The following is a 27759-nucleotide window of genomic DNA, read 5'->3' as shown; positions in this document are numbered from 1 at the left end:
GACCTATAGGTATGTGTTCCCTGTGTGATGCCTAACTGTCTCACTGAGGCTCTGCTAACCAGAACCTCAGTGGTTATGCTCTCTCTTTACAAATTGTCACTAACAGGCTAGTGACCAATTTCACCAATTTACATTGGCATATTGGAACACCCTTATGTATATGGTACTGAGGTACCCAGGGTATTGGGGTTCCAGGAGATCCCTATGGGCTGCAGCATTTCTTTTGCCACCCATAGGGAGCTCTGACAATTCTTACACAGGCCTGCCACTGCAGCCTGAGTGAAATAACGTCCACGTTATTTCACAGCCATTTACCACTGCTCTTAAGTTACTTATAAGTCACCTATATGTCTAATCTTTACCTGGTAAAGGTTGGGTGCTAAGTTACTTAGAGTGTGGGCACCCTGGCACTAGCCAAGGTGCCCCCACATGGTTCAGGGCCAATTCCCCGGACTTTGTGAGTGCGAGGACACCATTACACGCGTGCACTACATATAGGTCACTACCTATGTGTAGCTTCACAATGGTAACTCCGAATATGGCCATGTAACATGTCTAAGATCATGGAATTGCCCCCTCTATGCCATCCTGGCATTGTTGGCACAATCCCATGATCCCACGGGTCTGTAGCACAGACCCGGGTACTGCCAAACTGCCTTTTCAGGGGTTTCACTGCAGCTGCTGCTGCTGCCAACCCCTCAGACAGGTTTCTGCCCTCCTGGGGTCCAGCCAGGCTTGGCCCAGGAAGGCAGAACAAAGGACTTCCTCAGAGAGAGGGTGTTACACCCTCTCCCTTTGGAAAATGGTGTTAAGGCAGGGGAGTTGTAGCCTCCCCCAGCCTCTGGAAATGCTTTCATGGGCACACATGGTGCCCATTTCTGCATAAGCCAGTCTACACCGGTTCAGGGACCCCTCAGCCCTGCTCTGGCGCGAAACTGGACAAAGGAAAGGGGAGTGACCACTCCCCTGACCTGCACCTCCCCTGGGAGGTGCCCAGAGCTCCTCCAGTGTGCTCCATCTTGGAAACAGAGGTGCTGCTGGCACACTGGACTGCTCTGAGTGGCCAGGGCCAGCAGGTGACGTCAGAGACTCCTTCTGATAGGCTCCTTCAGGTGTTGCTAGCCTATCTTCTCTCCTAAGTAGCCAAACCCTCTTTTCTGGCTATTTAGGGTCTCTGCTTTGGGGATTTCCTTAGATAACGAATGCAAGAGCTCATCAGAGTTCCTCTGCATCTCTCTCTTCACCTTCTGCCAAGGAATCGACTGCTGACCGTGCTGGAAGCCTGCAAAACTGCAACAAAGTAGCGAAGACGACTACTGCAACTCTGTAATGCTGATCCTGCCGCCTTCTCGACTGCTTTCCTGGTGGTGCATGCTGTGGGGGGTAGTCTGCCTCCTCTCTGCACTAGAAGCTCCGAAGAAATCTCCCGTGGGTCGACGGAATCGTCCCCCTGCAACCGCAGGCACCAAAGAACTGCATCACCGGTCCTCTGGGTCTCCTCTCAGCACGACGAGCGAGGTCCCTTGAATCCAGCAACTCTGTCCAAGTGACTCCCACAGTCCAGTGACTCTTCAGTCCAAGTTTGGTGGAGGAAAGTCCTTGCCTCCCCACGCCAGACTGCATTGCTGAGAACCGCGTCTTTTGCAGCTACTCCGGCCTCTGTGCACTTCCGGCGGAAATCCTTTGTGCACAGCCAAGCCTGGGTCCACGGCACTCTAACCTGCATTGCACGACCTCCTGAGTTGTCCTCCGGCAGCGTGGGACTCCTTTGTGCAACTTCGGGTGAGCACCGTTTCACTCCTCTTCGTAGTGCCTGTTCCGGCACTTCTGCGGGTGCTGCCTGCTTCTGAGAGGGCTCCTTGTCCTGCTGGGCGCCCCCTCTGTTCCCTGACGCAATTGGCGACATCCTGGTCCCTCCTGGGCCACAGCAGCATCCAAAAACCCTAACCGCACGACTTGCAGCTAGCAAGGCTTGTTTGCAGTCTTTCTTCAGGAAAATACTTCTGCACGACTCTCCACGGCGTGGGACATCCATCCTCCAAAGGGGAAGTTTCTAGCCCTTGTCGTTCCTGCAGAATCCTCAGCTTCTACTGTCCAATAGCAGCTTCTTTGCACCCACAGCTGGCATTTCCTGGGCATTTGCCCACTCTCGACTTGGTCGTGACTTTTGGACTTGGTCCCCTTGTTCCACAGGTACCCTCGTCTGGAAATCCATTGTTGTTGCATTGCTGGTTTTGGTCTTTCCTGCAGAATTCCCCTATCACGACTTCTGTGCTCTTTGGGGAACTTTAGTGCACTTTGCACTCACTTTTCAGGGTCTTGGGGTGGGCTATTTTTCTAACGCTCACTGTTTTCTTACAGTCCCAGCGACCCTGTACAAGGTCACATAGGTTTGGGGTCCATTCGTGGTTCGCATTCCACTTTTGGAGTATATGGTTTGTGTTGCCCCTATCCCTATGTGTCCCCATTGCATCCTATTGTAACTATACATTGTTTGCACTGTTTTCTAATACTATACTGCATATTTTTGGTATTGTGTATATATATCTTGTGTATATTTGCTATCCTCATACTGAGGGTGCTCACTGAGATACTTTTGGCATATTGTCATAAAAATAAAGTACCTTTATTTTTAGTATATGTGTGTATTGTGTTTTCTTATGATATTGTGCATATGACACTAGTGGTACTGTAGGAGCATCACTCGTCTCCTAGTTCAGCCTAAGCTGCTCTGCTAAGCTACCATTATCTATCAGCCTAAGCTGCTAGACACCCTATACACTAATAAGGGATACCTGGGCCTGGTGCAAGGTGTAAGTACCCCTTGGTACTCACTACAAGCCAGTCCAGCCTCCTACACCCATCAAGTTTGATCTGTCATTATCACAATTACTACAGCTGATCACCACAATATGACTAAGACTATCCCGTAGTGACCTTCCGTTACGGAAGGTAACCGAAGGCATATTGCAGACATATGTCGCTAAATGTGGATCTGTCTGTAAAATGTGCCAACTCTTCATAAATTTCATCATGGTGCGACCCTGTTCTGGTGAGAAAAGCAAAAACATGTTCTGTGTGGAAAACAAGCTCAGTGTAAAAAAAAAACCTGCCACCGCTGTGACGGCACCTGAAGCTAAGCACAAAATGGAGTCACTGGTCAAGATTAGTATCATTAATGCTGGGAATTTGTTTTTTAAGTTAAACTTGTGAAAAATAATTTTAATGTAATTTAATAAATATACATCTATTAAATGTGTATGTACTTTAGTTATACATTTAAAATCAGTATGCAAAAACAATTTACATTATCATTTAGCATAAAAATATTTTTCAGAGTTTTATAAACTTTTTTACTTTTCCAGGGCTAAGCACTCAGGGCCATATGTACGAACACTTTTTCCCATAGATACAGAATGGGGAAAAACCTTTGCTACATCTGGCCCTCAGTGTGGTAAATTATAATGAAAAACTCTACTTTCTTTACCACGTGGAGATGTCCATCCTGATCGAGGAGTTATCAGCATGATAAAGTACAGGAAAAAGTAAAAAGTTTATTAAGCATGCAAAAAGTTTGTTTATTTTAAATATTAATGTAAATTACTTTTTATATGTATTTATATTTATTTTAAATGTAGAACTAAAGCAACAAAGTCCACATCACTATTAACTAAATTTTGAAATAAATATTTAATTAATTGAAATATATTAAATTACATTACAACTATTTCAAATAATTTTGTAAGTGTATATGTAAAAATAAATTCCTTCCTTAACGGGTACACAGATATTACAATTTCAAACCTTAAGATAACAAAGGCACATATAGTGATGAATACAAAATCTATCAGTGCAGACAACAAAAGGCTCCACTCAACTGTGAAATAACCAACGTAGCAGCCACGAAGTGCTACTAAATTCCATTGAAATTATGCTGTAACTTTAGCAGCCAGGGTCTCCCATTCAACTTGAATTATGAGTCAAATAGAAGCTTGAAATGGTGCTGAATCACAATCTTGAAGTTCTCATATCAACCTGCTTCTTTGTGCTGTATTTAGGCTACCGTATGGGTATGAGTTATTTTAACAACCATGATGGCGATTGTAATGAAAAGCCATAAACACAAAAGGTATGAATTTTTTATTTTGTTAATTGTTTATAACAATTTATGTGAATACATAATTAATGCAATTACTAGCTGTCCACTGCATTAGCCCATCTAGTTCTGTGTAATTAATACCATTGTGGAGGGGAATAAACATATACCATTTCCTATTATGGACATCACCTTCATATGTGGTAATGATTTTCAGTGGGCATTGCAAGGGGTGTTGATGGTTTTAGCTATATCTAACTATTAAAAAGTTGAGAAATTAATATCCTTTTTTTATGTATATCGTTCGTTTTTAAGAAATTGTATATGTTTATTTTGTTATATATATGTACATACATTTGTGATTTTTTCATTGATCATTTCTTTGTGGTCATCTTTTTTTGCTGGGTGCATAGAATATATGGTTATTTATTCTTAATACTTGTAATGGGTAAATAACATTTGTCTATTTTTGTTATATATTTATTATGTTTGTTTTTCTTAATTGTTTAATATTGGTTATGGGTGTCCCTTGTCTTTCTTCTTAATTTATGGATTAAGTTGTTTGGGCATTGTTCAGTATGTATTGTCTTCTTTTTTCTTAATGAGCACTTATTTTATGTATTTGGTTCTCTATTACACTGAGGACGTTATTTCTGTTATATTACAGCCCTGAAGAAGTCCTATGTTGAGGATGAAACGCGTTGGCTGATGTTTTTATGAATCTGTTGCAAGAAAAGCGGAATAAATGAAGACAACAATGTGACGTTATTTAATGATTGGACTTTTTTTATATACTTAAAAGTGGTGCACTATAAAAATATGAATTATCTCATATCAACCTACTCCTTTGTCAATGCCCACTATATTGTAAAGACAAGTAGATGTGGAATAGTAAATGCACACTTTCTTATAAATGCTTACCTTGACAATATGGATTGATATTGTGGAGTGGATCTATATGCAGGTTTAATTTACTGACCTCAATATTGTGACTCACAATAGTTGCATTTTTTTGGAAAACACACTTTATTTGCCCACAAATCCCAGCATTTGACATTTAGGGAGTTTCACATTTACGGTCACATCTACGAATCGTTTTTGAGGACACATATGGCCCCAATTTGCAGAATAGGGCCGTTGCGACAGCAAAAACAGTTTCTCTGGTGTGTCAAACGCAAGCTGCAATTCAGTAGCATGTTACTGTTTGGAATCAAATACTAATTTGATATTTGGAAGGGGTGTCTTTGGACCTCCGATCCAAATACCAATTCACAGTGGTATGTACTGATATTCTTCAATCAAACTGTGGTTGCAAAACATTTATATTTTACCACATTCTTAAAGAAGGACGTAAGGCATTCACAATCAGGATGAGAGAAAGTTAAAAAAATATATATTTTTAGGGCACGGACCACTGCCTACTCTTAAAAAGTAAAAAAGTTAAAGTAAACATTTTTTTTTTTTTTTAACTCATCCCAATTTTCCCAAAAAAGATGAAGATTGCATCATCTAGGAGCAATCACAGCGATGGTGGTCCGCTAACCCCAGGAGGCCACAATCCCTGTGATGGCAATCTTTCTTAATGGGTCGCAAACTGCGAGCTACCTCATTAATATTCATGAGGTGGGTGGATTTGCGACCCACCAGGAATCACATATTTCAAAATAAATGTTTAATACATTAGAATAGCAATTTCCTAATTGCGATTCTGAAAAATTTGCACTTTTCTCTATTCTCATTGTTAGTACATCTGGCTCTTAGTCTACAATCATGTTTTGTCTCCTGGTTGTAATCTGACAAAAATGCACTGTTGTTTCAAAATATCAGTTTGTAAAACCACACATTTTGTTACCAAACATCATCTTGTATTTTCCGGAAAAAAAAATCAAAATTTAAATAAACAAAATGCTGTAATGCTTAAATGTGTTTGTTGTTTGTGTAACTTTGCGAATTTCGGCCTCAGAGATCAGCTTATGTTGTTTTAATGTCTTAGCAAATAATAATTTTGTCTCCAAATATCGTTTTATTATTGAGTTTGTATTACAAGCTCAATGTGATTCCAGAGTACCAGCTTGCTATTTTCATTTCCTGGTCTCATTTTGTGCCCAAGCTCCGTTTTTTTATCGTTAGGTAATATATGTAGGAGGCTGGACTGGCTTGTAGTGAGTACCAAGGGGTACTTGCACCTTGCACCAGGCCCAGTTATCCCTTATTAGTGTATAGGGTGTCTAGCAGCTTAGGCTGATAGATAATGGTAGCTTAGCAGAGCAGCTTAGGCTGAACTAGGAGACGTGTGAAGCTACTACAGTACCACTTAGTGTCATATGCACAATATCATAAGAAAACACAATACACAGTTATACTAAAAATAAAGGTACTTTATTTTTATGACAATATGCCAAAGTATCTTAGAGTGTACCCTCAGTGAGAGGATAGGAAATATACACAAGATATATATACACAATAACAAAAATATGCAGTATAGTCTTAGAAAACAGTGCAAACAATGTATAGTTACAATAGGATGCAATGGGGAAACATAGGGATAGGGGCAACACAAACCATATACTCCAAAAGTGGAATGCGAACCACGAATGGACCCCAAACCTATGTGACCTTGTAGAGGGTCGCTGGGACTATTAGAAAATAGTGAGAGTTAGAAAAATAACCCTCCCCAAGACCCTGAAAAGTGAGTGCAAAGTGCACTAAAGTTCCCCTAAGGACAAAGTAGTCGTGTTAGAGGAATAATGCAGGAAAGACACAAACCAGCAATGCAACAACTGTGGATTTCCAATCTAGGGTACCTGTGGAACAAGGGGACCAAGTCCAAAAGTCACAAGCAAGTCGGAGATGGGCAGATGCCCAGGAAATGCCAGCTGCGGGTGCAAAGAAGCTTCGACTGGACAGAAGAAGCTGAGGTTTCTGCAGGAACGAAAAGGGCTAGAGACTTCCCCTTTGGTGGACGGATCCCTCTCGCCTTGGAGAGTCGTGCAGAAGTGTTTTCCCGCTGAAAAGACGCCAACAAGCCTTGCTAGTCGCAAATCGTGCGTTTGGCGTTTTTGGACGCTGCCGGGGCCCAGGAGGGACCAGGAGGTCGCAAATTGGACCTGAAGAGAGAGGGGACATCGAGCAAGACAAAGAGCCCTCACTGAAGCAGGTAGCACCCGGAGAAGTGCCAGAAACAGGCACTACGAGGATGCGTGAAACGGTGCTCGCCGAAGTTGCACAAAGGAGTCCCACGTCGCCGGAGACCAACTTAGAAAGTCGTGCAATGCAGGTTAGAGTGCCGTAGACCCAGGCTTGGCTGTGCACAAAGGATTTCCGCCGGAAGTGCACAGGGGCCGGAGTAGCTGCAAAGTCGCGGTTCCCAGCAATGCAGCCCAGCGAGGTGAGGCAAGGACTTACCTCCACCAAACTTGGGCTGAAGAGTCACTGGACTGTGGGGGTCACTTGGACAGAGTCGCTGGATTCGAGGGACCTCGCTCGTCGTGCTGAGAGGAGACCCAAGAGACCGGTGATGCAGCTTTTTGGTGCCTGCGGTTGCAGTGGGAAGATTCCGTCGACCCACGGGAGATTTCTTCGGAGCTTCTGGTGCAGAGAGGAGGCAGGCTACCCCCACAGCATGCACAAGCAGGAAAACAGTCGAGAAGGCGGCAGGATCAGCGTTACAGAGTTGCAGTAGTCGTCTTTGCTACTATGTTGCAGGTTTGCAGGCTTCCAGCGCGGTCAGCGGTCGTTTCCTTATCAGAAGGTGAAGAGAGAGATGCAGAGGAACTCGGATGAGCTCTTGCATTCGTTATCTAAAGTTTCCCCAGAGACAGAGACCCTAAATAGCCAGAAAAGAGGGTTTGGCTACCTAGGAGAGAGGATAGGCTACTAACACCTGAAGGAGCCTATCAGCAGGAGTCTCTGACGTCACCTGGTGGCACTGGCCACTCAGAGCAGTCCAGTGTGCCAGCAGCACCTCTGTTTCCAAGATGGCAGAGGTCTGGAGCACACTGGAGGAGCTCTGGACACCTCCCAGGGGAGGTGCAGGTCAGGGGAGTGGTCACTCCCCTTTCCTTTGTCCAGTTTCGCGCCAGAGCAGGGGCTAAGGGGTCCCTGAACCGGTGTAGACTGGCTTATGCAGAATTGGGCACATCTGTGCCCAAGAAAGCATTTCCAGAGGCTGGGGGAGGCTACTCCTCCCCTGCCTTCACACCATTTTCCAAAGGGAGAGGGTGTCACACCCTCTCTCAGAGGAAGTTCTTTGTTCTGCCATCCTGGGCCAGGCCTGGCTGGACCCCAGGAGGGCAGATGCCTGTCTGAGGGGTTGGCAGCAGCAGCAGCTGCAGTGAAACCCCAGGAAGGGCAGTTTGGCAGTACCAGGGTCTGTGCTACAGACCACTGGGATCATGGAATTGTACCAACAATGCCAGGATGGCATAGAGGGGGCAATTCCATGATCATAGACATGTTACATGGCCATATTCGGAGTTACCATGGTGAAGCTACATATAGGTAGTGACCAATATGTAGTGCACACGTGTAATGGTGTCCCCGCACTCACAAAGTTCAGGGAATTGGCTCTGAACAATGTGGGGGCATCTTGGCTAGTGCCAGGGTGCCCTCACACTAAGTAACTTTGCACCTAACCTTTACCAGGTAAAGGTTAGACATATAGGTGACTTATAAGTTACTTAAGTGCAGTGTAAAATGGCTGTGAAATAACGTGGACGTTATTTCACTCAGGCTGCAGTGGCAGGCCTGTGTAAGAATTGTCAGAGCTCCCTATGGGTGGCAAAAGAAATGCTGCAGCCCATAGGGATCTCCTGGAACCCCAATACCCTGGGTACCTCAGTACCATATACTAGGGAATTATAAGGGTGTTCCAGTAAGCCAATGTAAATTGGTAAAAATGGTCACTAGCCTGTCAGTGACAATTTGGAAAGAAATGAGAGAGCATAACCACTGAGGTTCTGATTAGCAGAGCCTCAGTGAGACAGTTAGTCACTACACAGGTAACACATTCAGGCACACTTATGAGCACTGGGGCCCTGGGTTACCAGGGTCCCAGTGACACATACAACTAAAACAACATATATACAGTGAAAAATGGGGGTAACATGCCAGGCAAGATGGTACTTTCCTACACAACCCCCCCCCAAACGAAGGACAATAAGACTAGCCATGACCTGATGAGTCTTCATTGTCTAAGTGGAAATATCTGGAGAGTCCATCTGCATTGGAGTGGCTACTCCCAGGTCTATGTTCCACTGTATAGTCCATTCCCTGTAGGGATATGGACCACCTCAACAATTTAGGATTTTCACCTTTCATTTGTTTTAGCCAAAGTAGAGGTTTGTGGTCTGTCTGAACAATGAAGTGAGTGCCAAACAGGTATGGCCTCAACTTCTTCAGAGCCCAGACCACAGCAAAGGCCTCCCTCTCAATGGCAGACCAACGCTTTTCTCTAGGGGTCAACCTCCTACTAATAAAAGCAACAGGTTGATCCTGGCCCTCAGAATTAAGTTGTGATAGGACTGCCCCTACTCCTAATTCAGATGCATCAGTTTGGACATAGAATTTTTTAGAGTAACAAGGGCTTTTCAGGACAGGTGCAGAGCACATGGCCTGCTTCAGCCCCTCAAAAGCTTTCTGACAGTTTGCTGTCCATAATACCTTTTTAGGCATTTTCTTGGATGTGAGGTCATTAAGAGGGGCTGCAATGGAGCCATAGTTCTTAATGAACCTCCTGTAATACCCAGTGAGGCCTAGGAAGGCTCTCGCCTGAGTCTGAGTGGTAGGGGGAACCCAATCAATAATAGTTTGGATCTTCCCCTGAAGTGGTGCAATCTGTTCCCCACCAACAAGGTGTCCCAGATAAACCACCTTACCCTGCCCTATCTGGCACTTTGAAGCCTTGATAGTGAGGCCTGCCTTTTGCAGGGCCTCCAAAACTTTCCATAGGTGGACCAGGTGATCATCCCAGCTGGAGCTAAAGACAGCTATATCGTCCAAATATGCTGCACTGAAAGCTTCCAGCCCTTGCAGGACTGTGTTCACCAACCTCTGAAAAGTGGCAGGTGCATTTTTCAAACCAAAAGGCATTACAGTAAACTGGTAATGTCCTCCAATGGTAGAAAATGCAGTCTTAGGTTTAGCATCTTCTGATAATTTGATCTGCCAATACCCTGCAGTCAAATCAAAAGTGCTTAGATACTTGGCAGATGCCAGTGTATCTATAAGCTCATCTGCCCTGGGTATAGGGTGAGCATCAGTTTTGGTTACCAAGTTGAGACCTCTATAGTCTACACAAAACCGCATTTCTTTCTTTCCATCTTTAGAATTGGGTTTTGGTACCAGTACCACAGGAGAAGCCCATGGACTGTCAGAGTGCTCAACCACTCCTAGTTCCAACATTTTCTGAACTTCTTGCTTTATGCAGTCCCTGACATGGTCAGGCTGCCTATAGATCTTACTTTTGACAGGTAAACTGTCTCCAGTATCTATAGTGTGCTCACACCAAGAAGTGGTGCCTGGCACAGTAGAGAAGAGTTCTGAAAATTGTCCTAGGAGATTTATGCAGTTGTCTTTCTGCTCAGCAGTAAGACAATCAGCCAAAACTACACCTTCCACAAGAGCATCTTGATCTGTGGAAGAGAAGAGATCAGGTAGAGGATCACTATCTTCTTCCTGTCCCTCATCTGTTGCCATGAGCAGGGTGAGATCAGCCCTGTCATAGTAGGGTTTCAGGCGGTTGACATGGAGCACCCTAAGGGGGCTCCTGGCAGTGCCTAAGTCAACCAAGTAGGTGACTTCACCCTTCTTTTCAACAATTGTGTGGGGTCCACTCCATTTATCTTGGAGTGCTCTTGGGGCCACAGGCTCCAAGACCCACACTTTCTGCCCTGGTTGGTACTGAACCAAAACAGCCTTCTGATCATGCCATTGCTTCTGGAGCTCTTGGCTGGCCTGAAGGTTTTTACTGGCCTTTTTCATGTACTCAGCCATCCTTGATCTGAGGCCAAGTACATAGTCCACAATATCCTGCTTAGGAGCTTTTAAAGGTTGTTCCCACCCCTCCTTTACAAGTGTGAGTGGACCCCTAACAGGGTGTCCAAAAAGAAGTTCAAAGGGGCTGAAGCCCACTCCTTTCTGGGGTACCTCCCTGTAGGCAAAAAGGAGGCATGGTAGGAGGATATCCCATCTCCTGCGGAGTTTTTCAGGGAGACCCATAATCATGCCTTTGAGAGTTTTATTAAATCTCTCCACCAGTCCATTTGTTTGTGGATGATAGGGTGTTGTGAACTTGTACGTTACACCACACTCCTTCCACATGGCCTTTAAGTATGCAGACATGAAATTGCTTCCCGTGTCTGATACTACTTCCTTTGGGAAGCCCACCCTGGAAAATATTCCCAGGAGGGCCTTTGCCACTGCAGGAGCTGTAGTGGTCCTTAAAGGAATTGCTTCAGGATATCTTGTGGCATGGTCCACTACCACTAAGATAAACCTATTGCCTGAAGCAGTAGGAGGGTCAAGGGGGCCAACTATGTCAACCCCTACCCTTTCAAAGGGAACCCCAACCACAGGCAGTGGGATAAGGGGTGCCTTTGGAGTGCCACCTGTCTTGCCACTGGCTTGACAGGTTTCACAGGACTTACAAAATTCCTTTGTGTCCTCAGACATCCTAGGCCAATGAAACAATGGAACCAATCTGTCCCAAGTTTTCATTTGACCCAGGTGCCCAGCTAGGGGAATGTCATGTGCCAGTGTTAGGAGGAACTTTCTGTACTCCTGAGGAATCACTAATCTCCTGGCAGCTCCAGGTTTAGGATCCCTATGCTCAGTGTACAAGAGGTTGTCCTCCCAGTAAACTCTGTGAGAGTCACTGACATCCCCATTAGCCTGTTTGACAGCTTGCTGTCTGAGACCCTCTAATGTGGGACAGGTTTGCTGTGCCACACTCAGCTCCTCTCTGGCAGGCCCCCCTTCACCCAAAAGCTCAGCAGTGTCTGCTTCCAGCTCCTCTCGTGTAGGTTCTGCACAGGGAGGGAATTCTTCTTCCTCAGAATTAGAATCCACTGTAGAGGGAGGGATAGTAGGAAGTGGTTTGCTTCTACTAGCCCTAGCTTTAGGGAGCACTTGGTCCATTGTTCCAGGATCCAAGCTTCCCTGTCCTTTTTGCTTTTTGGCCTGAGCCCTTGTCAAAGCAAAAATATGCCCTGGGATGCCCAGCATTGCTGCATGGGCCTCCAACTCCACATCTGACCAAGCTGATGTCTCCAAATCATTCCCTAATAGACAGTCTACAGGTAAATCTGAAGCTACCACAACTTTCTTTGGACCAGTTACCCCCCCCCAGTTGAGATTTACAACAGCCATGGGGTGGCTTTGTGTTATGTTGTGAGCATCGGTTACTTGGTACTGGTGTCCAAGTATGTGTTGTTCAGGGTGCACCAGTTTCTCAATCACCATTGTGACACTGGCACCTGTGTCCCTGTAGGCCTGGACCTCAACACCATTTATTAGGGTTAGTTGCTTGTACTTCTCCAAGTTATGGGGGCAAGCAACCAAAGTGGCTAAATCAATAGCCCCTTCAGAGACTAAAGTAGCCTCTGTGGTCTCCCTAATTAGACCAACCCCAACTAAATTACCAAAAGTGAGCCCAGCTACTCCCTTGGATTGGCTATTAGTAGGTTTGCTCCCACCACCACTACTATTAGTAGGGACACTAGGTGTAGCAGTAGGGGTTGTAGTGGTAGGAGCTGTGGTGCCTTTCTTTGGACAACTGGGATCTGTTGTCCAATGGCCTTTTATTTTACATAAATAGCACCATGGTTTCTTTTCCTTGTTCTGATTAAAGGAGGATTTGGGCCCACCACCCCCACCAGAGTGTTTTTGTGGGCCTGATGAAGACTCATTTTTAGATTTGTCCCCACCCTTGTCAGAAAACTTACCATCCTTCTTTTTGTTGCCATCTTTGTCACCCCCTGTATGAACTTTTCTGTTCACTCTTGTTCTGACCCATTTGTCTGCCTTCTTTCCCAATTCTTGGGGAGAGGTCAGATCAGAGTCCACCAAGTACTGGTGCAACAAATCAGACACACAATTATTAAGAATATGCTCTCTCAGGATTAAGTTATACAGGCTGTCATAATCAGTAACTTTACTGCCATGTAACCACCCCTCCAAGGCCTTCACTGAATGGTCAATGAAATCAACCCAGTCTTGTGAAGACTCCTTTTTGGTCTCTCTGAACTTTATCCTGTACTGTTCAGTGGTTAAGCCATAACCATCCAGGAGTGCATTCTTAAGAACTTGGAAATTATTAGCATCATTTTCTTTCACAGTAAGGAGCCTATCCCTACCGTTTCCACTAAATGATAGCCATAGGATAGCAGCCCACTGCCTTTGAGGGACATCCTGTACAACACAGGCCCTCTCAAGTGCAGCAAACCACTTGTTAATGTCATCCCCCTCCTTATAAGGGGGAACTATCTTGTGCAGATTCCTGGAATCATGCTCTTTTGCAGGATGACTATGGGGAATACTGCTGCTGCCACCATGGGTATCTAAACCCAACTTCTGTCTTTCCTTCTCTAATTCAAAAGACTGTCTATCCAAATCCAGCTGTTGCTTTTTAAGCTTCAGTCTGGTTTGTTCCACCCTCAACTTATTGAGTTCCCTCTCTAACATTCTGTCATCAGGGTTGGTGGGAGGGACATTTCTAGAAACAGAGCTATGATGGGAATGAACAGAAGGAGACCTGTCCCTTACAGAAGGCACCCTAACAGCTTGGTTTACAGAAACATTACTACCAGTATGGTGAGAATAAATGCTTTTGCTATGATGTGAGACAACACTATTTTTTTGGTGTGGCTCATCATCATTACCATCTATGCTAGATTGTCTAGTAATGGGCAGGCTAGGAAGTTTATTTCCTGAATCTTTTCCTGGGGGAGTCCCTGAATCAGATTGGGAACTATTAGGTACTTTTTCAACAGATGGGGCACCTATGGCCTTATCCTGTTCTCTAAGCATGTTAAGTAACAGTTCCAAGGAAGGATTCTTCCCTACACTCAAACCTCTCTCTATACAGAGACTCCTTGCTCTTTTCCAGCTAAGGTTGTCATATGCAAGTTTGGACAGATCAACACTTTGGCCTGTGCCAGACATTTTTAGAGAGAGTTAAAGTGATAGAAAAAGAGAAAAAAGTTTTCAGAACTTTTTGGAAAGACAGAAAAAAAACTTTTTAGACTTTTAAGAACTTTTTGAAAGTTTAGAAGTACTTTTCAGCACTTAGAAAAGAGTGAAAAGAGGAAATGCAAAACTTTTTGGCTATGTGTATATACACTGACCTTGTTTTGTATATTTTTCTCTTATGAAAAGTACAATGACAAGAGTGGTAAGTAGTCTCAAGCACTTATCCCACCACTGCACAACCAATGTAGGAGGCTGGACTGGCTTGTAGTGAGTAGCAAGGGGTACTTGCACCTTGCACCAGGCCCAGTTATCCCTTATTAGTGTATAGGGTGTCTAGCAGCTTAGGCTGATAGATAATGGTAGCTTAGCAGAGCAGCTTAGGCTGAACTAGGAGACGTGTGAAGCTACTACAGTACCACTTAGTGTCATATGCACAATATCATAAGAAAACACAATACACAGTTATACTAAAAATAAAGGTACTTTATTTTTATGACAATATGCCAAAGTATCTTAGAGTGTACCCTCAGTGAGAGGATAGGAAATATACACAAGATATATATACACAATAGCAAAAATATGCAATATAGTCTTAGAAAACAGTGCAAACAATGTATAGTTACAATAGGATGCAATGGGGAAACATAGGGATAGGGGCAACACAAACCATATACTCCAAAAGTGGAATGCGAACCACGAATGGACCCCAAACCTATGTGACCTTGTAGAGGGTCGCTGGGACTATTAGAAAATAGTGAGAGTTAGAAAAATAACCCTCCCCAAGACCCTGAAAAGTGAGTGCAAAGTGCACTAAAGTTCCCCTAAGGACAAAGTAGTCGTGTTAGAGGAATAATGCAGGAAAGACACAAACCAGCAATGCAACAACTGTGGATTTCCAATCTAGGGTACCTGTGGAACAAGGGGACCAAGTCCAAAAGTCACAAGCAAGTCGGAGATGGGCAGATGCCCAGGAAATGCCAGCTGCGGGTGCAAAGAAGCTTCGACTGGACAGAAGAAGCTGAGGTTTCTGCAGGAACGAAAAGGGCTAGAGACTTCCCCTTTGGTGGACGGATCCCTCTCGCCTTGGAGAGTCGTGCAGAAGTGTTTTCCCGCTGAAAAGACGCCAACAAGCCTTGCTAGTCGCAAATCGTGCGTTTGGCGTTTTTGGACGCTGCCGGGGCCCAGGAGGGACCAGGAGGTCGCAAATTGGACCTGAAGAGAGAGGGGACATCGAGCAAGACAAAGAGCCCTCACTGAAGCAGGTAGCTCCCGGAGAAGTGCCAGAAACAGGCACTACGAGGATGCGTGAAACGGTGCTCGCCGAAGTTGCACAAAGGAGTTCCACGTCGCCGGAGACCAACTTAGAAAGTCGTGCAATGCAGGTTAGAGTGCCGTGGACCCAGGCTTGGCTGTGCACAAAGGATTTCCGCCGGAAGTGCACAGGGGCCGGAGTAGCTGCAAAGTCGCGGTTCCCAGCAATGCAGCCCAGCGAGGTGAGGCAAGGACTTACCTCCACCAAACTTGGGCTGAAGAGTCACTGGACTGTGGGGGTCACTTGGACAGAGTCGCTGGATTCGAGGGACCTCGCTCGTCGTGCTGAGAGGAGACCCAAGGGACCGGTGATGCAGCTTTTTGGTGCCTGCGGTTGCAGGGGGAAGATTCCGTCGACCCACGGGAGATTTCTTCGGAGCTTCTGGTGCAGAGAGGAGGCAGGCTACCCCCACAGCATGCACAAGCAGGAAAACAGTCGAGAAGGCGGCAGGATCAGCGTTACAGAGTTGCAGTAGTCGTCTTTGCTACTATGTTGCAGGTTTGCAGGCTTCCAGCGCGGTCAGCGGTCGTTTCCTTATCAGAAGGTGAAGAGAGAGATGCAGAGGAACTCGGATGAGCTCTTGCATTCGTTATCTAAAGTTTCCCCAGAGACAGAGACCCTAAATAGCCAGAAAAGAGGGTTTGGCTACCTAGGAGAGAGGATAGGCTACTAACACCTGAAGGAGCCTATCAGCAGGAGTCTCTGACGTCACCTGGTGGCACTGGCCACTCAGAGCAGTCCAGTGTGCCAGCAGCACCTCTGTTTCCAAGATGGCAGAGGTCTGGAGCACACTGGAGGAGCTCTGGACACCTCCCAGGGGAGGTGCAGGTCAGGGGAGTGGTCACTCCCCTTTCCTTTGTCCAGTTTCGCGCCAGAGCAGGGGCTAAGGGGTCCCTGAACCGGTGTAGACTGGCTTATGCAGAATTGGGCACATCTGTACCCAAGAAAGCATTTCCAGAGGCTGGGGGAGGCTACTCCTCCCCTGCCTTCACACCATTTTCCAAAGGGAGAGGGTGTCACACCCTCTCTCAGAGGAAGTTCTTTGTTCTGCCATCCTGGGCCAGGCCTGGCTGGACCCCAGGAGGGCAGATGCCTGTCTGAGGGGTTGGCAGCAGCAGCAGCTGCAGTGAAACCCCAGGAAGGGCAGTTTGGCAGTACCAGGGTCTGTGCTACAGACCACTGGGATCATGGAATTGTACCAACAATGCCAGGATGGCATAGAGGGGGCAATTCCATGATCATAGACATGTTACATGGCCATATTCGGAGTTACCATGGTGAAGCTACATATAGGTAGTGACCTATATGTAGTGCACACGTGTAATGGTGTCCCCGCACTCACAAAGTTCAGGGAATTGGCTCTGAACAATGTGGGGGCACCTTGGCTAGTGCCAGGGTGCCCTCACACTAAGTAACTTTGCACCTAACCTTTACCAGGTAAAGGTTAGACATATAGGTGACTTATAAGTTACTTAAGTGCAGTGTAAAATGGCTGTGAAATAACGTGGACGTTATTTCACTCAGGCTGCAGTGGCAGGCCTGTGTAAGAATTGTCAGAGCTCCCTATGGGTGGCAAAAGAAATGCTGCAGCCCATAGGGATCTCCTGGAACCCCAATACCCTGGGTACCTCAGTACCATATACTAGGGAATTATAAGGGTGTTCCAGTAAGCCAATGTAAATTGGTAAAAATGGTCACTAGCCTGTCAGTGACAATTTGGAAAGAAATGAGAGAGCATAACCACTGAGGTTCTGATTAGCAGAGCCTCAGTGAGACAGTTAGTCACTACACAGGTAACACATTCAGGCACACTTATGAGCACTGGGGCCCTGGGTTACCAGGGTCCCAGTGACACATACAACTAAAACAACATATATACAGTGAAAAATGGGGGTAACATGCCAGGCAAGATGGTACTTTCCTACAATATACTAATTTTGTTTCCAAATGCTGGGAAGTTTGCTCAGTAAGCCAAACATTCAAAGTTGGACCACGGAGCGATATGTAGGTAATGTGTTGACTCTCAGTGAGGCTCACTCAGCCTTTCCTACTTCCAAATTTGGTTAACTGAGCGCCAATAAAATTGGGTAATAGTAACAGCTGTTAATTATAGAACTCAGAAAGAGTAAAAATATGGTGTGTAGGGCTATAAAAAAACAAGTTACTGACATTTTTTTTTCAGGATTATTCTCGTTTGCCCACGAATATGCCAAGTCCCACATACTTTATGTGCCCTAGTGTAACTATTAACTACACCATCTCAAAAATCATATGTCCAGGTGCTGCTCAGTATGTCAATTTATGATAGAAACAGCTTGCATGCCCATAGGTAGCTTCACATATCCATAAAGGGCCTCATATGAGTTAACCTATTAACAAATTATGGTATGTCACATACTCAAATCCCCAAGGGCATCACAATGTGGTTAGTCAAATTTTGCAGCCTCAGCTTAAGAAATTATGGCCCTCATTCTGACCTTGGCGGTCTTTTCGCAAGACCGCTGAGTTACCGCCGCGGTGAAGACCGCCGACCGCGGCGGTGTGCCGCTGTGCGCATTCTGACCGCTGGGAGCGTTCCGCTGGAAAACCGCCAGCAGCCACACTGGCGGTCGGCGGGAAAGTGGAGACTGGTCAACCTCCACCGCCACGCCAGCAGAACACCGCCCACAGAATTACGACCCACATTTCTGTGTGGCGGTCTTCTGTTGGCGGTCTTCTGTTGGCGGTCACGTCCCTATGGCTCCCGTCGCCTCCCGGAGGACCAACGCACAAGGTAAGTTGATCGTCCGTGAGGGGAGGGGGTGGGGGGGTGTTGTGTGATGTGTGCGTGCATGGGGTGTGCGTGTGAGTGTGTAGAGGGGGTGTGTGAGTGCGTGTATGCGGGCGGGGGGTGCTGCTGTGTCTATGGGTAATGTGTGCTGTTCGGCAGGTGCGCATGTCGGCATGTATGTGTGCGGGTATGTGTCCCCGTTGTGTATGTGTGTGTAGGGGGTGTGTATATGTGCATGTTGGGGGTGTGTGCATGTCGGGGTACATGTATGTGCATGTCGGGGTGGGGGTGGGGAGGGGGTTCGTACCACCTCTGGGGGGTGGCAGGGGGGTGGAGGGTGTGGGGGGAGGACTCGGGTGGGTAGTGGGGGGTGGGGGAGACCCCTATCAGTGCCAGGGAAGGAATTCCCTGACCCCGATAGTGCTTACCGCCATGGTTCGCACGGCGGTTCCCGCCCGCAAGAAACCGCGGCGGTAGGCAGGGTCATAATACCCTTGGCGGTCTTGGGACGACCGCCGGGCCGGAGTGCGCAAACTCCAGCCCCGCGGTCATGACCGCCGTGGCGGTCGGAGTGGAGAAGTAGCGGTCGGTCGCGGCGGGGACCGCCGCGGTCAGAATGCCATTTTTAATACCGCCGGTCTGTTCGCGGTCCGACCGCCGTCTCTCCGCCGACCGCCAGGGTCAGAATGAGGGCCTATGTTCCAAAAAATAAAACATTATTCACGTTCAGAACCAGCATACTAGCAGCGGCTTTGCAACAGCAGAGATTTGGGAAGGGGAATGTTAGATGCCAGGCAGAATTCAGATTTCAGTTTTAGCTGCGCTCCCTCTGGTACCAACCAGCCTTGTTGCATTCCAGCCTGAAATATGTAGGGCCTGATTAAGAGTTTGGTGGTCAGACGAGCCGACTGCCAAACTCGTAGGGAGGATGCCACCATCATACCGGTGGCGTTCTTTCCCCCAAGCGTATTACAATGTTCCCGATGACCGGCGGGACCAATGTATTATGCATTAACACCGGGTTGACTGGCGGGAACAATGCTACGATATTGGTTTCGGCTTATTTACGGGGGCTGAGGCCAATATCACACCACATCAACACCATCAGAATGCACACTGTTTGCAAAGCATACAGTGACCATTCCAATAGAGCTACGCAGGGGGGTGCCCTCAACTACGTTTGTGCAGTGCAGGGGCCCCCATGTGGCCCCCAAAACTGGATTTCCACCAGCCTTTCCATGGGAGGGTCCTCACCGTGGAAAGGCTGGCGGAAAGCTGAGTACAACCCGAAAAACCATCAGCCTGTCGGGAACCATGGGGTCTGGCAGTCTGACGATCCCGGTGAGTGTGGCGGTCTTTGAACCAGCACACTCGTAATCGGGCCCACTGTGTTAGAGGGAGGTGTCACTGTAGCCTCCTCCACTCTCCTCACATCTCCCATCTTAATTTAAGGTAGTTGGGGGGAGCTGAGGGGCTACAGTAACAGCTCCTTCCAGCACAGCATATTTTCAACTAGATGTGGGCATAGAGTGTGAGAGGATAAAAGATACGGGGGCAGCAGTGCATGAATTTCCATTTAGTTAGTAGCATGGTGAGCAGGACTACTGATATAAGGGAGGGTGGAGCAGGGAATTACTTGATATGGTGAAGGGGGCAAGTAACAAAATGCCAAAAGGAGGTGAGGTAGGAACACAGGAGGTGCTTCATGAAATGGTTGCTGCAGGGTAGCAGGAGGACTGGTGGCACAGAAGGAGGGAGGCAGCGAGTGGCGTGGTGGAGAAAAAGGACTGGGGTAGAGTCGAAGAACTGCTGCCAAATGAGAACTGGACATTCACAAACCTGTTGACACCCAGTCTCCAGCAGACTCCAGCTAGCAGGCAGGTCCTGAGCTTTCTGAAAGCAGGCTCCATCTCTACAGGATGGTCCCTGGCATCATAGGGTGAGACAGACCTTTCTCCTGCCCACCCTTCTTTTACTGACCCTCCTGCATGCCAGGGATTGAATTCGTATAGCAGGTATCACCAGCATGTAATCATATAGGAGTTATCCCATTTACATGCAACCAATATATTGGTGTTTTATGCCTAGGTACACATTCCCCACTAACATATGCAGACATTCAGAAACATATGTACAAACACACATGCATACACAAGCAGAGAGACGCACACACATACATATATACAGGTATGCACATGTAGACTACACACACACACACAGACATCCCTCACACAGATCTCACTCACCTGAAAATTGACTCTCCTGTCTTTTGCCTGATTACAATTTGGACATAGCCTCAGGTGCAAATTGCCAATGCAGTAAATACTAATTTTGTGGAGTTCATTAGTTAGCAGTTGAACAACTTGCACCTGATTCTGGGTTTCAGTTTTTTTTTTTCCTGTTCTGGGATTTGCACATTCATTTTTACTCTGTTTCCCATATGATTTATGTAAGATTTTACATGTCAAAATTCATGCTAGCAAAATCCCTGGGGTTCGCAATTTGCACACAGAATGGAATTAGCAGCAAGATTGCAATTGCAGCCTAAGACTTCATCATAAATCTGTGAAGATGCCTATTTCTAGATGAGAGAATCAGCTCCTATTGGCACAATGGAGCTTTCGAGAAAGGCACAGCCTCTGCCCTTCATGTTTGTACTTTTGGGCATATGTGCAGTATGTTTTTACTAATTAAGATTAATAATAATTGTTAACCTAATACAATATGTTATGTAGGCCTAAATCAATTACTGCACATAAACGTGGCTTTGCACTCAAAGCTTGCATTGAGACATGTATTTAGTTTAAACTTCTAACAAATGACTACTTTTCATCTTTTTTTTCTCTTCCTTTCCTCTTTGTTAATTCTGACAAATGTCATGGTCATGTTCCACTGAGACCACCGAAGATAAGTTGATGGCGATGCAGGACCGTTGACGAATGTGTGACTACAGGACTGCACCCCTCCCCCCCAGACACGCATGAGGCCTGGATAACCCAAAAACAGGTACTTCAAAAAATGAAGTCAGCCAGAAAAATTAGGTGAGAGCAATAGGCCTCATAAGTGTGCATGACACTGGTGATAGTAAGCAGGGAAAGTTAACAATTGCCCTGACGAAGGACTCAAGACCTGTGTCCCGGGTCAGTGAAGACCTGCCTGACAGTTCGGGCTGGACTGTTCCCATTAGGAGCAGGGGCAAGACTGATTTGCAAATGGCTCGGTCCAAACTGAGGTGGCATGGTGGGCTAAAAAACGATAGATAGGGATGTGATCTGAGCGATCGCCAGTAGCTGAGATTAATTCAAGCATTCCATCCATCACCTTGTTGTTTCTGAGGATGATCCAACTATACCTTGAGTGGATTTTACTTGTGAAGAGAATGCTTATTTCAGATTACCAGGTAACTGGGAGGGAATTTGCTATTTAGGCTTGCTTTTTCCAAAAATGTATCACATACAAAGATTAGATTCATTAAAACTAACACCTGCACACAGACACTCATGCAGTGTAAATGAGGGAATGTAACTAGTGGTGTGACACATTTTGAACAATCATACCAGCGGTGGAAGTGATATTAAATGATGAGAAGATCAGAAAGCTTTCAACAGTAGTAGACAAGCTAGCAACTAGTATATCTGTAGTTTTATTAGTTAAAAACACAAAACTAGTAGCAATTAGATCAATGGTTCTGCAAAACAGATACATGTTAGACATTTTACTTGCAGAAAAGAGCGGGGTCTACAAGATGCTGAAGACAGAGAATTGTTACACTGTATTCCAGTGACAGCCCAAAGTGAGTTTTCCAATATGGCTGCTGGGGAAAGACAGAGTACAAAGTACTGAAGCACTCCAGCAGGTCGCAGTGAAGTCATCAAAACTGGGAGCCCACTGGGCATATCACTGTTCGAGACTGGGTTTGAAAGAGGCGTGTCAGCATCAGGAAGTGTCAGCAGGAGTACGAGAAGCAGAGAAATGATGGCATCAGAGCGTGAGCAGTGGACAGAAGAAGACAGAAGTGGAGAAGGCGGGACGGAGAACACCAAGAGAGGCAGCGACACAGCAACGGAGAAGCCGGAGACGGAGGGAAACAACCAAAGCCTTATGGTATGTCCATCTGTCCAAAGGAGCAAGAGGACGCTGCAGCACCTAATGCTGTGATCTAGGAGAGTTGCAGCCTCAGGCAAGTGTCAGGGACAGGGACCAACAGTGTAAGGAGGTACTAGATATTATGCTACACGAAAACACAGTTTGTGGATGCTAAATGTCACTGGGTGAAGTTTCTATGTTAGGGTAGAAACTGTACCAGAGCGTGGGGCACAGGTGCTATAACCACAGGGAACGTATTGCCACTGTGACAGCACAAGCTGTCATAGGGAGAGGAGCCTGTTTGTTATAACTATCCTCTGGCTAATAAGACTCCTATACTTTATTTTTTCCCAGGCTACTGTCAAACTTCCTACTCTTCCTCTACTCTGAGATGACAGCTGCGATAAGCAGAACGGAGGAAACATCCTGGCCCCTTCAATCTTGGTGCACAGAAGACAGTGGACCAAATCAAAGTGGTAGGACCTTACCACATGGACAGGGAACTCTTGGATATCACCTGGTATACAATAGTAATAAAAACAGAACCCCTAAGAACTCAAGAGTACAGTGTCCGGTTGGTTATTCTATCGAGGGGCAGTGATCGCATAAACTTATATTCCTGACGACAGTAAGACAATTGTAGAGTATGCAAAAAGGTATTTCTGCAACACACAACTGGATTTAAGCAGCAGGAGAAGGAACCCTCAAAGCTATTTTAGTTCCTATATTAATAGTAGCTATTTGTCTTCTATCTACACTAGTAGCAATAAAGCCATAAAGGTATTATTGGTGAAGAAGAAAAAGAAAGACATGAGTAAAAGAAATGAAGTAAGATTTACATTTGAATGAGCACATAAACAAATAATATAATAGAATAAAAGAAAGGGAGGATTTTAAAACAAAAAGAAAAGACAACTGAAGATGACAGTGAACATCTGTGAATGAAATTTTGTGATGGTTACAAACCATCAGACGCGGGACGTTGTGAGAGCATTTTTACTAGTTAACATTAATAATGCTTAACCCAATATGATATGTTTTGTACGCCTAAATCAATTACTGCACATAAACTTGGCTTTGCATTAGAAGCTTGCACAGAGACACAGAGTCATGTATTTAGTAAAAACTGCTGTCAAACGCATACCTTTCACTGTTTTCTCTCTTTCTTTCCTCTTTGTTAATTGGGACCCATGTCATGGTCATAAGTGTAAATCTTTTCATGAGGCAAACATCTTATTGCAACAGTAGAATGAATAGAGAGAAGGTTAAGTCTTACCCTTTTTTACTCACTTGACCATGCAAAAATCTCTGCAATGTTAGATTAATCTAAAAAGTTGTTTCTTTATAAATAGCCTCTGTTACTTAAAGCGTATGATGGTGGAAGTGATTTCACTGTGGAATGTATTGAACTTACCTATCTTACTTTTGTCTTATAATGTTTAATTATGGGAGAGAAGAGTAGAATATCGAAAATGTTGTAATGAATACTTAAATGTATCTTGTGTGTAGGACATTCTTTGTTAAACTTGCAAAATCAATGGAAGCTTTCTTGTTCCCATGACGACATCAACAGCTCATCGGCTGAAACCAGAAGTTATCTCTGCAAGACTTGCAACTTGTGCCACTTTTTGTATTGTATAAATGCATGTTTCTGGGTTAAATGGGGGGGGATAGGCAATTAAGAATAGAGAATAGAGGACATATAAGACCAGACTTTTTTCCTTAGAGAGCTAGACTTCGACACATATACTTTCTAAGACTCCTTAATGATATTTCTCAGATTCGTTCTGGGAAGACTTTCGATGTATACTTTAATCTTATGTTGTTACTCTACTGAGTTTCTTGGATTTATTTTTATGGAAAGTCATGTTACAGCTCTTATGCTTTCACTTTTCGAGGTAAGAACTCTTTGTGGGTCCTGTTGATGTTTCCTTATACTTTGAATCAGCTTCAAAAAGGGATAGGGTTTTATGGGGCATGCCTCACTGCATTGTTCTGTAATTGTATTGAGAATTGATGACTTGCTAATAAAAGTACTTAATTAGTACGAGATTTCGTAAAAACTTTAAAAACGTAATTAAACCTAATTAATGACTCCTATGAATTACATTTTTAAATGACATATTTGTTGATTTGTTCCATGTTAATAGTACTTACCCTCAAGACTATCGCTTCTTGGAATCAATGGAGTGCAGCAACTTCATACCTCTTATTGAGTCTAAAATTAAATGATTGTGCTTCCCAACAGGCTCCAGGAGGGGATTAGTATAGGTGTTAGACTGCTCGCACAGGTGAAAACTTGTCACTACACACCTGAAGTGAGATTGCACAGCCGATGCAGGCAATAAAAATCTAGAGCATAGCACTGCAAACAAGGACTTTCTTTGCCTTGGACCAATTCAAAAAGTGATCTGCCCACACCCAGAATGTAGAAACTTTGAGAATGTGGAGGTGGAGACTTTTTTATTTGATCAAGGTCTGAGGAGTTTATTACTACAGCACAAAGGCCAAATTTTAGTTAATTTCCACAGTTCAGAAAAACTGACCTGAGAAAAACACTTTTTACAGAATCATAGATTCACTATAACAATTAGTTTAAGCAGGGAAACAACTCTCATAATACAAAGTATCTTCAATGTGATTTTACTATACTGCACCAACGTAACCAATGGCATCCTGGTTTGATTAAGTATCTTTTGTTAGAACAAGTACACATGGAAAATAGGCAGGGAGGCAGCATCATGAGTCTCCTCACACTCAACAATGGTAACAAATAGTATAAATAGTATAAATCACTCTGAATATCTGAGAATACATAACTGGTAACTGTGTAACATGGGCCTCTATTGTCATCTAAGGGATCTGGTGACATCATAAACTATGAGGCCAAATGCAGAATGGTTTATAAATCACAACCCAAACCAGAAAAGGCAATATGAGATAATATAACACGTTACTATTTCTGTGTTGCCTATGTTAAATGACATTAATTGATTTTAGCACTCTTGAGAAAGACTTAGGGCCAAATGTATTAAAAAGTTTTGCACTCGTAAATTCAGCCGTTTGCGCGTGCAAAACCGTGGTCTGCGATGCATGAAATGCATTTGCAGACCACAAATAAGAAATTGCTAAAATAGCGATTTCTTGCGTTGCGACCTGGAAATTGCAAGTCGTATTTTGCGATTCGCAATTTCCAGGTCGCAAGGCTATGCTGGAAAAAATCGCAAATTGCGATTTTTCCAAAAATGGCATTTTGCACTTGCAAAATACCATGCTTTGCAACCAGGTGGTAACCTGTTGCAAAATTTAAAAATGCAGTTAAACTGCATTTTTAAATTAAACATGTAAAGCACACATGCCCTTTTGGCATGTGTGTACCTTACATGTTGAAAAAAAAGTTTTTGGGGTGCAGGCCCCCAGCACCCTGGCCTTTTGCATTTCCAAAATTGCGATTTCTGGTTCAGAAATCGCAACTTTGGAAATGCAAAATATTCGCAGCTATGGGCCAACAGGCCCAAAGAAGCGAATGGGGCCGGTATCGCAATTTGCGATTCGGTAATAGCATTTGCGATTTTTAAGAAATCGCTATTACCGATTCGCAAATGTGATACATGGCACTTTGCGTGTCGGTAATAGCGATTTCTTAAAAATCGCTATTACCGAATCGCAATGGGCTGTGATGGTACATCTGGCCCTTAGAGCATTTGAGTATCATTAGGGCCACTTGAATTATGTGTCAGGAGAGTACTAAATTAGACAGCAGGGTTCAACTAAGTTATGCAACAGGAAAAGGCACAGTATGCTGCATAATGTGGATATTGTTTTGATAGTATTACTTCATTATCTTGTCATTTTAACATGTGGACATACTATCTGGGCAAAGATTTGACCTCATTAGTACCAGTTCAACAATCAAGTAGAGAAATAAGCAGCTGAAAGATGACCATTAAATCTTTGCAACATGCCTTCCACTGAGCATGGACACATGTTGCTAAGTTTTTTTAGTAACTTGTGATCCGTTTGAGCTAGAAACAATTTTTTTGTTAAAATCTGCAAATTTAGCCACAGATGATGGATTATGTGGCAAATGCACACATCCATAATTAAGCCAAAAGAGCGACAGCCGCATAATCACATAATTCCAGTGGCCCTGAGTATCAGCCTCAGTTTCCTTTGTAGTAGTCAGGGCCGTAGCCACGGGGGAAGCATTTATGGGCCAGGCCAGCCCATATTAATCTTTGCCCCCCCCCACCCAAATGGAGGAGGCAGCTTGCACAGTATTAATGAAAACTGCATTTAAAATTAGTCTTTACACACTGCATTCACTTTTGAATGCATACAGTCTAACTGACAAAAAACATGCTGGAGTTCAAAAGATATATTAACAATTAAATACAAGCTTTTATCTTGTTACATTCACCGCAGGTTCAAAGACAGAGGTTAAATGTCAGGCTTTCTTCTGATAAATTGCTGCTTACTCTTTTAATGTGGAGATGTTGTTTTCTTTTGTTTCTCTGGCTGCAAAAGTGAGAGGATTTTGGAAACTGGACTATCTGACAATCTTGCTGGGGTACAATTATGCAGTAGGAAAGGACCATATTATAATTATATGGCAAGGTTTAATAAATTATGTGGCAAGCAAAAACACAAATTATGCAGCTAAATGCAGCACATTTTGTGATAGTATTAATTTAATATTTTGCCATGTTTACATGTAAGAGTTGTTTGGGCAAAGGTTTCACTTTGTTAGAACTAGTCTCATATCCAAATAGAACTATAATACTTGAAAGGTGACCAGTCAACTATTGTGACGGACCTTACACTATGTGGCAGCACATGACACAGCAGTTTTAGTAACTTTTGATTTATTTGGGTTTGAAAAATTTATTTTGTTAAAATCTGTAGATTATGCAGCAGAAGATGGATTATGTTGTAAATGCAGCAGATTAATAATGATCTGGAAAACTAAGTGGCTGCAGAAGCCCACAAACCAGTGGCCCTGCTTAGAGGAAGTGCGAAAAACAGGGCTGCAGGATATCAATTTGTTTATAATTCACAAAAACATGCACTGTACAAATATTTCAACATATATCAGAAATTATGAAAGCAGAAACATAGCACATTTTGCTTTTGTAATTCTGAAGTGTGTCAGAACTGAAGATTTTAACTGGATCACAACAATTCTTGGTGATGCACTTGATAAATATTGTATTGTAATGTATTGCAGCATTTGTATAGCACTTACTACCCCTATGTGTGATGCTGAAGTTCTTACTTACATGGGCAGCAAGCTATGCCATGGAGGGT

The 27759-nt window shown here is 44.6% G+C and overlaps 1 protein-coding gene across 1 annotated transcript in view; it reads right to left on the bottom strand.

The window, feature by feature from the left end:
• The window catches only part of LOC138255170 (uncharacterized), a 169604-nt gene that overhangs the window by 60508 nt on the left and 81337 nt on the right, over positions 1 to 27759 (bottom strand). The window lies entirely within an intron of this gene.

Source organism: Pleurodeles waltl, chromosome 1_2, assembly GCF_031143425.1.
Source record: "Pleurodeles waltl isolate 20211129_DDA chromosome 1_2, aPleWal1.hap1.20221129, whole genome shotgun sequence".
Classification (NCBI taxonomy): domain Eukaryota; kingdom Metazoa; phylum Chordata; class Amphibia; order Caudata; family Salamandridae; genus Pleurodeles; species Pleurodeles waltl.
The sequence above is the reverse complement of the archived record's forward strand: the minus strand, read 5'-3'. Positions and strand labels throughout refer to the sequence as shown.